Source organism: Chelonoidis abingdonii, chromosome 6, assembly GCF_003597395.2.
Source record: "Chelonoidis abingdonii isolate Lonesome George chromosome 6, CheloAbing_2.0, whole genome shotgun sequence".
NCBI classification, from domain to species: domain Eukaryota; kingdom Metazoa; phylum Chordata; order Testudines; family Testudinidae; genus Chelonoidis; species Chelonoidis abingdonii.
In genome coordinates, this window is record NC_133774.1 from 111,711,026 (window position 1) to 111,725,559 (window position 14,534).

The window sequence follows — 14,534 nt, forward strand, 5'->3', positions numbered from 1 at the left end:
CTTGGTGAGGTCAGTCAGGGGCACCTGGGCAGACATGGGAGTGACTCAGCCAGGTCATTGCCATCTTCTGCCAAGCACCCAGGAGATGACGATGGCTAGTAGTTGTACTGCACCACCTGCTGTCAGCCTAAGATGTAAAAGATAGATGGAGTGGATCAAAACAAGATCAAGAAATAGACCAGATTTGTTTTGTATTCATTTGCTCCCCTCTCCCTCCATGAAATCAATGGCATGCTAAACCTAGGGTTTGAGTTCAATCCTTGAGGGGGCCATTCTGTGTGACAATTTTTTGTGTTTCTCCTTGATGCAAAGCCACTCCCTTTGTTGATTTTAATTCCCTATAAGCCATGTTGTCAGTTGCCCCTCCCCAGAGCAACGGCAGACAATCGTTTCACGCCTTTTTTTCAGTGCAGACGCCATACCACAGCAAGCATGGAGCCCGCTCATCTCAACGCAGCGGTCATGAACGTTGTAAACACCTCGTGCATTATTGTTCAGTTTATGCAGAACCAAAACCTGAAAAACCAGGCGAAGAGGAGGTGACGGCAGCATGGTGACAAGAGTGATGAGGATATGGACACAGAATTCTCTCAAAGCGCGGGCCCAGGACCGGCGCTAGGGTTTCTTGCACCCTAGGCACACAGCCATTTCACCACCCCTCACGCTGATTTCGCGGCTCCGGTGGAGCTGCCGCAGTGAGTCCTGCAGAGGGTCCCTTGGTCCGTGGCTCCAGTGGAGCTGCCGCAGGCATGCCTGTGGGCGGTCCACCAGAAACCTGCAAGCAGCCAACCATCCGCAGGCATGACTGCGGCAGCTCCACCAGAGCGGCGGACCAGCGGACCATCCGCAGGCATGCCTGCGGCAGGTCAACCAGAGCCGCCTGCCGCCCCCCCGGCAAAATGCTGCCCCCCGAATAATCCTGGCGCCCTAGGCAGTTGCCTAGGCTGCCTAAATGATAGCGCCGGCCCTGCGTGGGCCCCAACGCTTTGGAGATCATGATGTTAATGGGGCAGGTTCATGCCATGGAACACTGAATTTGGGCCCAGGAAACAAGCACAGAGTGATGGGACCGCATAGTGTTGCAGGTGTGGGACGATTTCCAGTGGCTGCGAAACTTTTGCATGCATAAGAGCACTTTCATGGAACTTTGACTTGCTTTCCCCTGCCCTGAAGGGCCAGAATATCAAGATGAGAGCAGACCTCACAGTTGAGAAGTGAGTGCAGAATAAAGCCTTTCCTACAGTGATGCAGGATGCACGAGGTTCCAGAAATGGTACAACCTGCATGGAACTTAGAAAGAGGAACACAGGTTACAGGAGAGAACAGTTTGCAGGAACCACCAGGAACTTAGTTTGTATGCATTAGCTGCAGGAAAAACACCTCTGTAAATAGATCTGTTAATAAAGAGCCCATTAACTTTTAGAGCATGGAGTCCACTCATGTTTCATGTATGGTATGCTGGGTGAGAACGAGAAGGGTTGTGGACATGTGTGACAGGATGGAGGTCAGCAAACATGTGAATGGCAAATACAATATGTGACACTAGGCATCTCTGAGAATGCCTACTGCCTTTCTGAGAGGGAGGAAAGGGAGCAGGAGTTAGGGAGAGATCAGATACCTGCTTGCTTGCTTGAAATTTTGCACATGAGGGATGGAAGACATTGAAGCACCTTTAATACTACTCAACACTTCTAAGACCTGGTTTCAGAGACTGGTCTCCAGGCCAAGCGGATATGTCACTCTATTCTTAGCCGTGTAACACAAGCCCAAGTCAGTTGATGGGAGCTCTGAGATGTGCTGCTATGGGCAGTATATGTGCACTGTAGACATACCCTATGGGAAGGGTGGGGGTAGTGGTAGCTTTACATATGATTCTTTAAGTAACTTAGAATACAAAGTCCAATTTTCAATAGTGACTTAAGTGATTAAAAAATGTTACTTTTCAAAATGTTATATTGGGTACTGGTTTTATAATATATTTAATAAACTTGTGTTTGTGTGTCTATGCACTCATGTGTACACACATGTGCACACACAGCTAGCACTGTAGAGGGGTCCTGGTAGAGAAGCCTACTTTATAGGAGACAAAACTGGAATTTTGAGGATTGCTGTTTCCTCTCTTAGGAAGTAACATTTTACAGAACACTTAAAAAAATGCAGTCCATCAGCAATCTGAATGCAGAAATGCAGTAGAAGCTCCAGCATTCAGATATCTTTAATTATTTTACAACAATTCCATGTAATATTGGACTCTGTCTGCATATAAACACCTGATCCTTTTTTTCCATTATTGTTGTATTTAGTATGTATGAGTAATAAAACTAACATCCACATCATATTAGCAAGGGTAAAAAGTAATAGTGAACAAGGAATTCCAGGGAAGAGTGGCCTATCATTGTATATAATATAATACACAATTATAGGAACTCTAAAAAGAACAGGATAGCATTACAACATTTTGGTTTGCTTTTTTTAGCCATTTCTGCATATTGAGCAGAGGTTTTCTTTGAGCTGTGTACAGTCATACATCAGTCTCGTACCTGAGTGGGTACAATTAAGAACCCAGCTGTGTGTCTTTCCAGTGCCCTAACCATGCATTTGTTACCTTGGAATTCTGTTGGCTATCATGAGGATTAGTCACATAACTTTCAATCCCTGTACAGTTCGTTACAGGCATGTGGTGGGGTGGTCACCCTACTCCTTCCCAGAAGGGTTAAAAACAGCCTTAGTGAGGGCTGTAGCTGGGGAATGGCTGATTGGGAAAGCAGCCTCAGCTGTGGCCACACCCCAGTCAGGACCCAGCTGGCCCTTATAAGAGGGCGGTGGGCCAGTAGCAGACAGTCTTTCTCTAGCTTGCTGAGGGAGAAGGGCCTGGCTCCTGGGGAACTGAGCTGTCATAAATGGATAGGTAAGGTAAGGGTTAAGTTTCTTTTACCTGAAAAGGGTAACCGAACACCTGACCAGAGGACCAATCAGAGAACTGGATTGTTTAAAGTCAGGGGCGGGAATTTGTATACTCGGGGTCTTTGTTGTTTTCTTAGCTATGAGGAAACAAGTCTTCTTCTAATTCTCTCCTAATACTTCTTCTAAACATCTGTAAGTACCCAGGAACCGCAAAGTAATTCAGCTATGATGGTCTTTGGGGTGTATTTACCTGTATGTTAATTTGTTGTGCTGGTTTAATTGGGCTATCTTTTAAATCAGACTGTTTCTTTATATTTTCTTATAAGCAAGAGCCTGTATTGAGTTTCTTAATGCAAGATGATTGTTTTATATTTTCTTTCTTTTTTTCTATAAAGTTTTCTTGTTAAACCTTGTGAAAGTTCTTTTCCTAGGGAGGCAAAGGGAAAAGCCAGGCTGTGAGCTATTTTCCTATTTGGGTCCAGGGAAAGAGCAGACTACGGGGAAAGAGACGAAGAATTCTCTCTGTTCTCTGGTGGTTACAGTTTTTCCCTCGTTCCTGGAGCAAGGGGGGTGGCAGAGCCCAGCTGTGGGTATTTTGCATCTCCATTGTCCTGAGGGAAGCAGAAAAGCTGGTTTCTTGGGTCACACAGGTTAGCCGCGAGGCAAGCCTGATAAGGAGGGGGAAGGGGTTATTTTCCCTGCTTTTAGCATCCAAGGGATTGGGAATCTGGGTGTCCCACCAAGGGAGGGTTGGGGACACCAGAGGGAGGAAAGGGGGGATCAGGCCCCATAGATTAATTCCTGATCTGGTGGCAGCGAGAATATCCAAGCTGGTAGTGAGCTTGGGGGAGTTTCAGGTAAGCCCCCAAACTTTGGACGCAAAAGTCCAGATTTGGGACAGGACCAGACTGGTGGACCCTAAAGTCCAGGTCTGGGACTGGACGGCTAGATTACCACATGAGCAGAGTGCTTAAAGTGGAGCAGGGATGGGGGAAGGCTAGAGGAGCTCCAGCCTGGAAACCCCCCAAGCTGCAGGCCTTGTTAAAGGCCAGAAAGGGTACTGTGGTTGCAGAGACACAGCCCAAAGGTAGGCAGAGGAAGCAGGTCCAAACCCCGCTTCCCGATGATGAGCAGCATTTACACGGCAGTCTGCCCTAGTGAATGGAGACTAGATTGAGACTGGCAGTAGACATAGTCTGAGGCAAGGTGGGGATAGAGGGTGGGGGGTTCCCTGGGAAGGGGAGACCCAGATCTGTGGGGGTACTGCCAGGGCAGCACCCCAGCCTGAAAGGGGCACCGGGGTCCAGGAGGGACTTTGGCCCAGCAACAAGCGGGACACCGGCCTGCAGAGGGCACTCCAGAAGCTGGAAATGCTAATTGCCTGGATGACCAGCAGGAGGCACCGCAGGGGTAAGTCCCATGCCGTGATAAGGCTTCTCAACCCTTGCTTACAATCATTTTGTGTTGTCTGCATATTTTGCTGCCTCCCTTTTCACTCCTGGTTTTAGATCATTAAATATAATCAACAACTCCAGTTCTTATTTACATTCTTGTGGTACCCCACTGTTCATCCTTTTTTCAATGTGGATATTGACTAGTTAGTCCTACTCACTGTTTTTTGTCCCTGAGCCAGTTTCTAACTCATTACATTACTGTATCTCTCACTCCATGACTAGTTGGTTTTGTCATCAGCCTCTTTAAAGGAACTTTATATATTGAGTTTGTATTTTTTTAAATCTAGCTAGATTATGATGCCCAGTTCTTATAGATTCATATATTCCAATGCCAGAAGGGACCATTGTGATCATCTAGTCTGAACTCCTATATAACATTGGCCATAGAAGTCATCCAAAATAATGCCTAGAGCACATCTTTTTAGAAAAACATGTAATCATAATTTTAAAAACTTCAGTAATACAGAATCCACCACAGCCGCTGATAAACTGTTCCAATGGCTAATTATTCACTGTTTAACAATGTATGCCTTATTTCTAGGTTAAATCAGTCTAGTTTCAGCTTCAAGCCTTTAATTGTGTTGTACCTTTCTCTGCTACGTTAAAAAGCTTATTACTAAATATTTGTTCCCTAGGTAGGTATGAGTAGACTGTAAACACCTCTGAACCTTCTATTTGTTAAACCAAAGGAGTTTTATCTATCAAGTATATCACTATAAGGCATACTTTCTAATCCTTTAATCATTCTCAGTGCTCTTCTCTGAAGCCTCTCCAGTTTATTAACATCTTTCCTGAACTGTGGTCACAAGAATTGGACATAGATTTCTAACAGCGGTCCCACCATTTCCAAATACAGAGATAAAATAATCTCTCTACTCCTACTCAAATTCTGCTGTTTGTACATCTAGGATCATCTTATTTTTTTGGCCACAGTATTACACTGGGATGTCATATTTTAGCTAATTATCCACAATGACCACCACCAAGCTTTTTCAGAGCCACTGCTTTTCAGGATAGTACCCCATCACATAAGCATGGCCTACATTCTTTGTTCCTAGTTGTATATGTCTACATTTAGCCATGCTAAAGAACAAATGAGTTGCTTACCAAGTGATCCAGATTGCTCTCAGTTAGGGGAGACATTAACAGCACAGCAGAATGCCTTGCCACTGCCTGTACTGGGGAATATCTATTATTTTGCTAATTGCCAAGAGAAGCACATGTAAGGCCTTTGTAGAAGTTTTAGCAATAACACAGACAAACCCAGGAGGGAGGGGGCCACAATCACAAGGAGTTAGCCTGAGTCTGCATCCTCCCTGGTATGCTGGGGTAAATATCTGTGTAAAACAGCAAGTCTATCTATATTTGACTGTGTGCGGGGGGAGGGTTCATGAAACTGCAGACTCTGAAAAGACACATCTGTATAATTAACAGCTTTAAAAGTGTTTGCTTAAATTTCTTTCTTTGATTGATAATGCTGTTGGTGTAACTGTAGCAATTACTCTTGGAATCCCCAGATCGCTTGAGATCCCTCCAAACTGTGGATAACTGTTGTTTGGGGATTTTCTATAACCTATTGCAGCAGTTCTCAAACTGTGAGTCGGGACCACAAAGCATTTGAATGGGATAGTCAGGGGTGGCTTAGATTTGCTGGGGCCTGAGGCCAAAGCTGAAGCCCAGGGCCAAAGCCAAAGCCTGAGGGCTTCAGCCCTGATCAGCAGGGCTCAGGTTACACCCCCCATGCCTGGGGCTGAAGCGCTTGTGCTTGGGCTTTGACATCCCCCTCTATCCATGGCAGTAGGCCTCAGGCTTCAGTCCCCCCTCCTGGGGTTGTGTAGCAATTTTTATTGTCAGAAGGGGGTTACGGTGCAATGAAGTTTGAGAACCTCTGATCTAGTGTGTTTGTATGTGCTTGAGACTAAATAAAGCAGAGACTTTGAGACATTCTTCTGAGAGTGCTTGGAGACTAATAAAGTAAAGGCTTTAAGTGAAAGCATTTGGCATTGTGTGATTTATGCCAACCATCTAGCAGAAGGATGTGCTGCATTTCCATTGATTTATTTCCTGACACCGCCTCTCAGAGTAAAGTTACCAAGAACTTTGGGTTTAGGGAACCCGGGTAACACATTTCATTATTTCCCACTTCTTTCCCCAAATTTTGTGTCCCCTGAAAGCTTTATCAGTAATGATTTGATGTTTTCTTCCACATCATTGATTAAAATATTAAATAATGTACAGCCAAGAACTGATCCCTGTGGGACCACACTAGAAACACAACCGCTCAATGATTATTCCCCATTTAGAATCACGTTTTGAGATCCATCAGTTAGCCAGCTGTTAATCCATTTAATGAGTGCTTTTTGTTAATTTTATATTGTACTAGATTTTTAATCCAAATGTTCTGCCGTAACAAGGCAAATGCCTTACATAAGTCTAAATATGTTCAATCAACACTATTACCTTTATCCACTATACTTGTAAACTCTTCAAAAAAAGATATCAAGTTAAACAGGATTTATTTTCCATAAGCCCACAGTGATTTGCATTAATTATATTACTCTCCTTTAATTCTTTATTGAGTCCTATGTCAGATGCTCCATTATCTTTCCCAGGATCAATGTCAGATTGACAGGCCTATAATTACCTGGGTTTGTTCCGTTTACCCTTTTTAACCATTGGCACAACATTAGCTTCCTTCCAATGTCCTGAAACTTCCCCAGTTTTCCAAGATTTAATGAAAAACAACATTAACAATCCATCAAACTCCTCAGCCAGCTCTTCTAAACCTCTTGGTTGCAAGTTATCCAGACATGCTGATTTATAAAGGTCTGATTTCAGAACCTACTTTTTGACATCCTCCTCAGATATTAGTGGAACGGAAAGAATGTTATCATATGATATGACTACATCATCTGTCTTTCCCCCAAATACAGAACAGAAATATTTAGTGAATACTTCTACCTTTTCTGTATTTTTATTGATAATTGTGTCATTTCCATCTAGTAAAAGGCTAATCTCCCTGTTAGGAATCCTTTTGTTTCACATATATTTAGAAAAAACCTTCCTCTTTATTTTCCTTATCTCTGCTTATCATAGATTTTTCTCTGTCCTTTTTCTTCCCTTATCAATTTTCTTTTCTATTCTAAGTCACTACATTTGATTAAATATAGCATATGGGAAAAGGGGGAATTTGATAGTAGTACATATGAAGGAGCTAGGAATTGTAGAATATTGATAAGTGAAGCTAAAAGACACAAGGAAAAATTGACAACAAGAAAAATTAAGGAAATGAAGAGGTTTTTAAAGTTTTTCAAAGCATATTAGGAACCAAAAGAATTCCAACATCAGTATTGGCCTGTTACATACCAATAATTGTTAAGTCTATGATCAGTTGCTCCACATATATTGGACAACTTCCAATAAAGAATTCCTTTGTGTTGGATAAAACACTTTATCTGTGACTTTGTTTTAATGCACAAATTACTTTAATAGACTAAAAAGGCCTGATCTGATTTTCCTTAGAAGAACTATGCTTATTTGCCCTGTGTTTATATATGAGGAAATGTCATGTATCCCAAATGAAAGCTCTGAAGTTCTCCTTTCACTGATGCATCACTCCCATTTCTAGCTTTGCAGTGTCACATGAGACATCAGAACTTAGCCATTACAGAGTGCAGGCAGTGTCTGTCCTGAGACTTGGGTCAATATAGTTTGGAGGGAACACTGCTTATTTCGAGGGGGAGGAAAGTCAGGAAACAATTTTGATTGTTCAAGTTAAATACAATTTGTCATGTGGCTCTGAAATGTATCACTTGGCTCCATAAATTATGTAATGTGCATGTTGTGGTGTGTACGTGAAAGAGAAACTATGTAATAGACTGATATATCTCAACCAAACACATTTGAAAATTCTGTTAAAAGACCCCTGATAATGAGTTATTTATATATTTCTGAAAGCAGACTGTGAAACCTACAGAATAATTCACATTCAACTTTAAATATATTAAGTCTTTCCTTAAAATTCCCAAAGTAATTGTATTATACAATCAACACAATATTTGGCAACCCAGCATACTTTCTATTAATACAAGTAACAGTTATGAGTCAAACAGTTATGAGTCAAATTTTTACTTCAGTCATAGTCACTGGCAAAAAAGTTTACAAGCAGAGTTATAATAATGACAATGACTGACAAGTGAGTGGTTGGATATTTATGCCAAATGTTAAAATACTGTTCGCACTTTAATGCTCAGAGCTGACGCAAATAGAGGAAATACTCAGGTGAAAGGCTTTTGCAATTGGTTTGATAAAATATTCAGTTATGTAACAAGTATGCTGTTCAGCAAAATAATAACACAAGTTGTCATGGCTTCAGGCATTATCCTTTTCGCTATATTAAGTGTAAATTCAACTGTTTGCTGCTTAGCTATTTTATTTTTTTACCATTCTTCTTTTGAGTCATGGCTATAACTGAGGTCTGATGTAGACAAATATATTCCCATTCCTTTTGCTTTCTTTCCTTCTGTTAACTTGGTTGTTCTTAATACTTACAAAAGAGAGCTTTATACGGTATAGCTGACCTATCTATAAAGAGAGCCAATTTAGAATGGGATCTAGCTATTTAAATGGGCAATTTAAATGAGGCACAGCTAGACTCTTTTTAAGGCTCCAATACCTCAGGTTATTTGAGTTAGAAGTACTAGTTGCATCTTCATTAACTTGATCCTAATGTGATCAATGATATAAGGGGCCAAATCACTACCTTTGTGTATTTTAAAGGAAATGGAACGGGAGGCCATAACCAGGGTTTTTGGATCCACTGCTGCTCTGCTACATTATCTCTTCCAGCAGGCATGGTCTGCAATAGTGTGTGTGATGGCTGAGAAACATGAAGGCTGGGCTTTGCAAGGATTAACTTTTTTTTTATTTCTTTACTCTTCTAGCCCCATCCACTAGCTTGTGTACATGCAGAAGCAATGCATCTCCTCCCCATTTTGGCTGCTAACAATATTTTTTGTAATATTTGGCATAAATGAAAGCTATAGAAATGGAGTTTCTGCAGTTTCAAAAAAAAAAACAGTGATTTATCTTTCTTTACTTGTTTCACTGGAATTCAATGGAATAATCTACCTAGCTCAGCTGTTTCCTACCACTAATCTCAAGCCCCTCACCATGTGTGTCTGCTTCTACTTTGACCAGAAAGCTAAGTTTCAGCATAGCCAAGGAGAGAAGGAAGGTAGATAGGTATACATGCAGTTCAGGGATGTTGCATTCTTTCTCCTCTGTGCATTGTTCCCAGCCTGGACACAATTTCTATCAATTAACCTCAATTTGATTCTACTCCACAGCACTCTATGAAGTAAAGTATGAAGAGATAGTGATAAGCCAATTAGTGGCATACTAGCCTGTAAATATAGGCCATCATTTGAATACATGAAACCAGCATGAGCAACCTGAGTTCTTGCATTTCCTAACATTTGCATATTCGTGTCTGCAACCTTGTTGTTATAACATAATTTATTGATAAATAGATGGATGTAGAGACTATATATGTGTATGTTTATCCTAGAATTACAAAACAATGCTTTTTGAATTAAAAGAATAGTTCTAACAGTTTCTACTGTCTTTAAATTCTCATTTGTGTTTGAACTGAAGGGATACAGAAGGTATAGATCTCACTACTTACCAGGAGCATAGCTTAACCATTTTAAATTCACATGTTGTAGTCCTACTGTCCCCAGGAGTCTGACTGTTTTACCATGCTTTTGTAATGAGAATATACTGAAACATTTTCATAATTAGATCAAAGGAGTGGGGCATTACATGAAGCCACTTGCAAATGAAATATCAAAATTGGCTGGAGTATACATTTTCATTCTAATCAAATATCATTCTCTTTTCCAGAAATCAATAGAGGAAACCAAAGACAGGAGACAGAGGGTCTGAAATTAATACAGCTAGTGAAATCAGACTTAAAGTAGGTTCATTAATTCATGGTTGACTGGAATAACTGAAACATAGATTTTTATAATTTAGAAGGCCTTTGGAAATATCTACCTAATTTATACAACACTTTTTTCAAAAAATAACATTTAACTTCTTTCAATATAAGAAACCAAAACTATATACTTGTTTCATGTTGAAATATGCATGAGACTCATACCTACAAATTTCCATTCACTTAAAAAGAATCTGAATGTATTCTAGTCCTTTTATTTCTTAAAACTGGAAGAAGCACTGCTTTTAAATACTCTACCTTGAGATTGCTGCCTTTTAGGTAATACGATTCAAAGTCAATTGGGGGCATATAACTGGATTAGTGCTCATTACTATTGTCATAGGCTGTGACACATCACATGAACTCCTTATTAGCAACCAGCAAGAAGTAAATTTGTGAGATTACCTAGTGTCAGTAAGAGTTAATCAGTCTTCATATGTTCACATGCCAAATCCTTTTTACCTTTAGAACATGTTCTCAAAGAAACTGCTTATGTAGCAACAGGTTAAGGAAAGTAGAAATACTCTAAAGAGCTATCTTGATTTTTTTCCAATGTGTGACCCAGTGTAGGTTCTCCAGAAAGCAAATGCCTACCTATCTGTAGAAAATATATATATGACTGATTGGAATAGCTCATAGCTTAAAGGGGTAGTGCATGTGGAGACCCATGAAGATTTTTTTTATAAAACCTTATTCTCACTTACTATAGTGATCAGCCTTCCAAATCTGAAATGAAACAAGAAAAAAAACTATTCAGTAGAACAGGGCACTCTGCCAGCTTTACAGTTTCGTGATTGCCAAGATAATCCATAGTCATCAGATCTATATAAAATTATACACCTGATGGAACTTGGGCAGCCACAAGAGAGCATTTTGATTGCTGTGGGCCACATTCTGCAATCTTTACTTACACTGAGTAGCACTTCGCTTATAGAGAAGCCTCACTGGGACTGCTTAAGGAATGAAGGTACTAGTCAATGGGTGATATTCTCAACCCAGACCTGGGCACTTTTCAGACTGCATCACAGGGCTGAGGAAGGTGTCCCAAAAACACTGGATGTAGCCAGGGGAGAATTCCCTTGGCATAGAAACTGAGGAAGATAGCTATAAGTCTTCTAAAGTCTCCGGCCCCTCATAAGCCCCCTGGCATAACAGACATGCCAAGCGTAGGACTGATGGCAGAAGGGGAATGTTAGAGCTGGAGTTATAACATGTTGCCCTTACTTTGATAACCTCTGAAGCAGCTCAGAATTGTGAGTGTGAAAACATGAAGATAGCTTAAAACCACCTTAAGTCTCTTTCCCCCTTCCTTCCCATGCTGCTATAAGGACACAGCACAGAATTTCACCCAGCATAAATAAGGGTATCAGTCTTGCCCTGTAATTAGCAATTTTTCTTTTACCGGTGAAGTCAGTGAAAGCTTATCAAATATTAATTGTAATCAAAAGAGGTAAGAGTTACAGATTCTACTTGTAGATTCTGTCAGTTTTTTCCTGCAAAAACCAAAAGCAGCACTCTACATAATACTATTCTGAGCTGTAGTGTTGTTGTGATACAAAGAAGTCAGAATAGTGTTTTGGTCCTGGAAAAAGATACAATGTATGGGCACGGAAAAGGGCTAATGACTATATGTGTAGACGTATATGCGAGAGGGAAAAGAGACCATGCAGTGGATTTGAGTGTGAAAACTTTTGCTTTGAACTTTGGGATAACTGCTCTAAAACTGGTAAATCGATTAGTTGCAAGGTTCATTAAAGGTTTATTCCCTCATTTTGCATATGACTAACTACCCTGTGCAACCTTGAAAAACATGTAAGTGACAAACAAGGTCGATGAATCTCAAGAAAGAGAGAAACCTATTCCCCTCTAAGGAACAAACTAGGCACATATCAAACACAAAACCCTTGAACACTGTACAAAGAGGACAGAGCATAAATTAAAGGCTCACAGGGGCAACACCAGTTTGCAGCCAAAACCAAGTGTGCTGCTTTATTTAGTTGGCTGGTCTCTAATTGTGCAACTCAATGAAAATCATTTATAACTGTAAATGCTCCACAACAACATGGCAAACACATAGGGCTGTAATATTACAGAACACTTACCTGAGGGTAATTACTACAAACTGAGGGAGATAATAACTGCTCAGCTACTCTGAAATAATTTACTCATAAAAGAATCTTCATTAAAGTAACATTAAGGAATGTTTTCTATGTGGTATAAAGAGATTTAGCTGTATGATTCCCTTTAATATCAGTGGGACTTGTGGGGCTAAATCCACACATGCTGCAACGAAAATTTGCACTTAAATTCATAAAAGGAAACCAATTTGGAGTGAAGACTTTACTACATTGTGCCCAGTTACTACTAATAATATGGAATGAGAGATGAGTACATTACACTGTAGAACCTGCAGTAAACATGCTGCTGTACCTTACTACTTTTAACTGCTTAAGGAGAGTATGAAGGCCTACCTCATGAGCACCAGTGATGATATCAAACAGAGAAAACATCAGCTGAATTTTGTGAATTTATTCTGTAATCTTAATTATTCATACAATCAGTTGTAACAATATGCTGTTAGTGAGATGCAAGAACAATTGCCCTGGATTCAGAGAGAAAAGGGTTAAAATAATTAGTGCTAAGATACCTTGCGACATTTCTTAGACTCAGTGAAAGCAACTACTCAAATTTAAGGGTGAGACACAAAGAAAAAACGCCTGCCTTCAAAGGGGATTTACATGATACCCGTGGAATCCACCTAGAAGCTTACTCAAAAGTGTGGGACCAAAGGATAATTGGTTCATTCTTCAGCTATTTTGCCACAGACTGGTATAAAAGAACACTAACTGGGCCAGAGTAACACAGATTCCTCTTATCACAAACTCAAATATCTTGGTAAAAGCAAAAAAAGGTATATAGTGGTGATAAAGGAAGAAAAAAGTGTCAAGAATCGCCAGACCAGAAACATACATACAAACTGACAGATCGTGTGAGGGAGGTAGCAGGTCACAGTAAGACAGGCTTACCTAACGTTACACCTAAGAGTGACTGGAACATGTTATTTTAGTACTTTAAATGTTTTTAGGCCTAAGTGGGAGCTGCTGGGTGTTTGAAAATCAAGCCACTTATGTAAGGACCTACATAAGGGTTTAGTATTCTAATTTTAGGCACCAATGTTGTAAAATCTTGGCCCTAATAACCATCTTCCACTAGGCAATAGTACTAAAGTAGCATTTTCCTGTCTCTTAGGGGTAGACGGGAGATAGTATGACAGGCTTTTCTAAGTGTTGCTAATGTTAAGGCTCTTCTGTCTCCGTTCGAAAGACACCAAAGGGCCATGAAGCTGACTAGATTTTTTTTACTAAAGTTGGTCTTGACTTCAAATCTTTTTTTGGGGGGTGTCAATCCTGCAAAGTTCTGATCAGCCTTACAGTTGGAGGTGAGGGTACTTGGCCCTTCTCAGGATTGAACCTTGGAGTAGTGAGGACAGACTACTTCTTGGCATACGCACAATGTCTCAGTGGCATGTGACCAAGATCACCGAATTTGATCTGTTGGTTTGATCATTAGTTTCCCTATCTCAGGCTGGGTACTGAGGGGGAGTGCAACATGAATGTTGATCCATGCCCCCTACTTGCTTAATATTAAGCATATGCTTAAATGCTTTGTTCAACTGGGGACCTAGTTGCATTTGCATATATCCATATCTTTGAAGAGTTGATTTGCTGTTCCTGCTAGTGATAATGTGACAGATGTAGGAACTCAGTAGAAGTGGTTATTTTGCAGTCAGTATACTAAGTTAATTGTTGTATGTCATAACTAGGGTTTGTATATTTATCTTAGGATTCTATGGGACTGTCATAGCCCCAGAACGCTCTAAGAGTCCAGATAAGTGACAGGAGTGGGATCCAATGAGCATTTCCCAGTTATGTCACTGTAGAATGAGGGGCTAGCAGGCAGATTGACAGTCCTTCAAAAAGATACCATATTGGATCAGAGGAGAGCAGGGAAAACTTGCCAGCACTCCAGCAACTCAGGATGGGATGTATCATAAGCATTTCCAAATGTGGACCTTAGCGTCCAGAAATCTGGGTGCCTGCATGAACCCCTCTAAGCTTAATTACCAGCTTAGATCTGATAGCCTGCCACCAACCAGGAATTCCAGTGCCTGGTACACT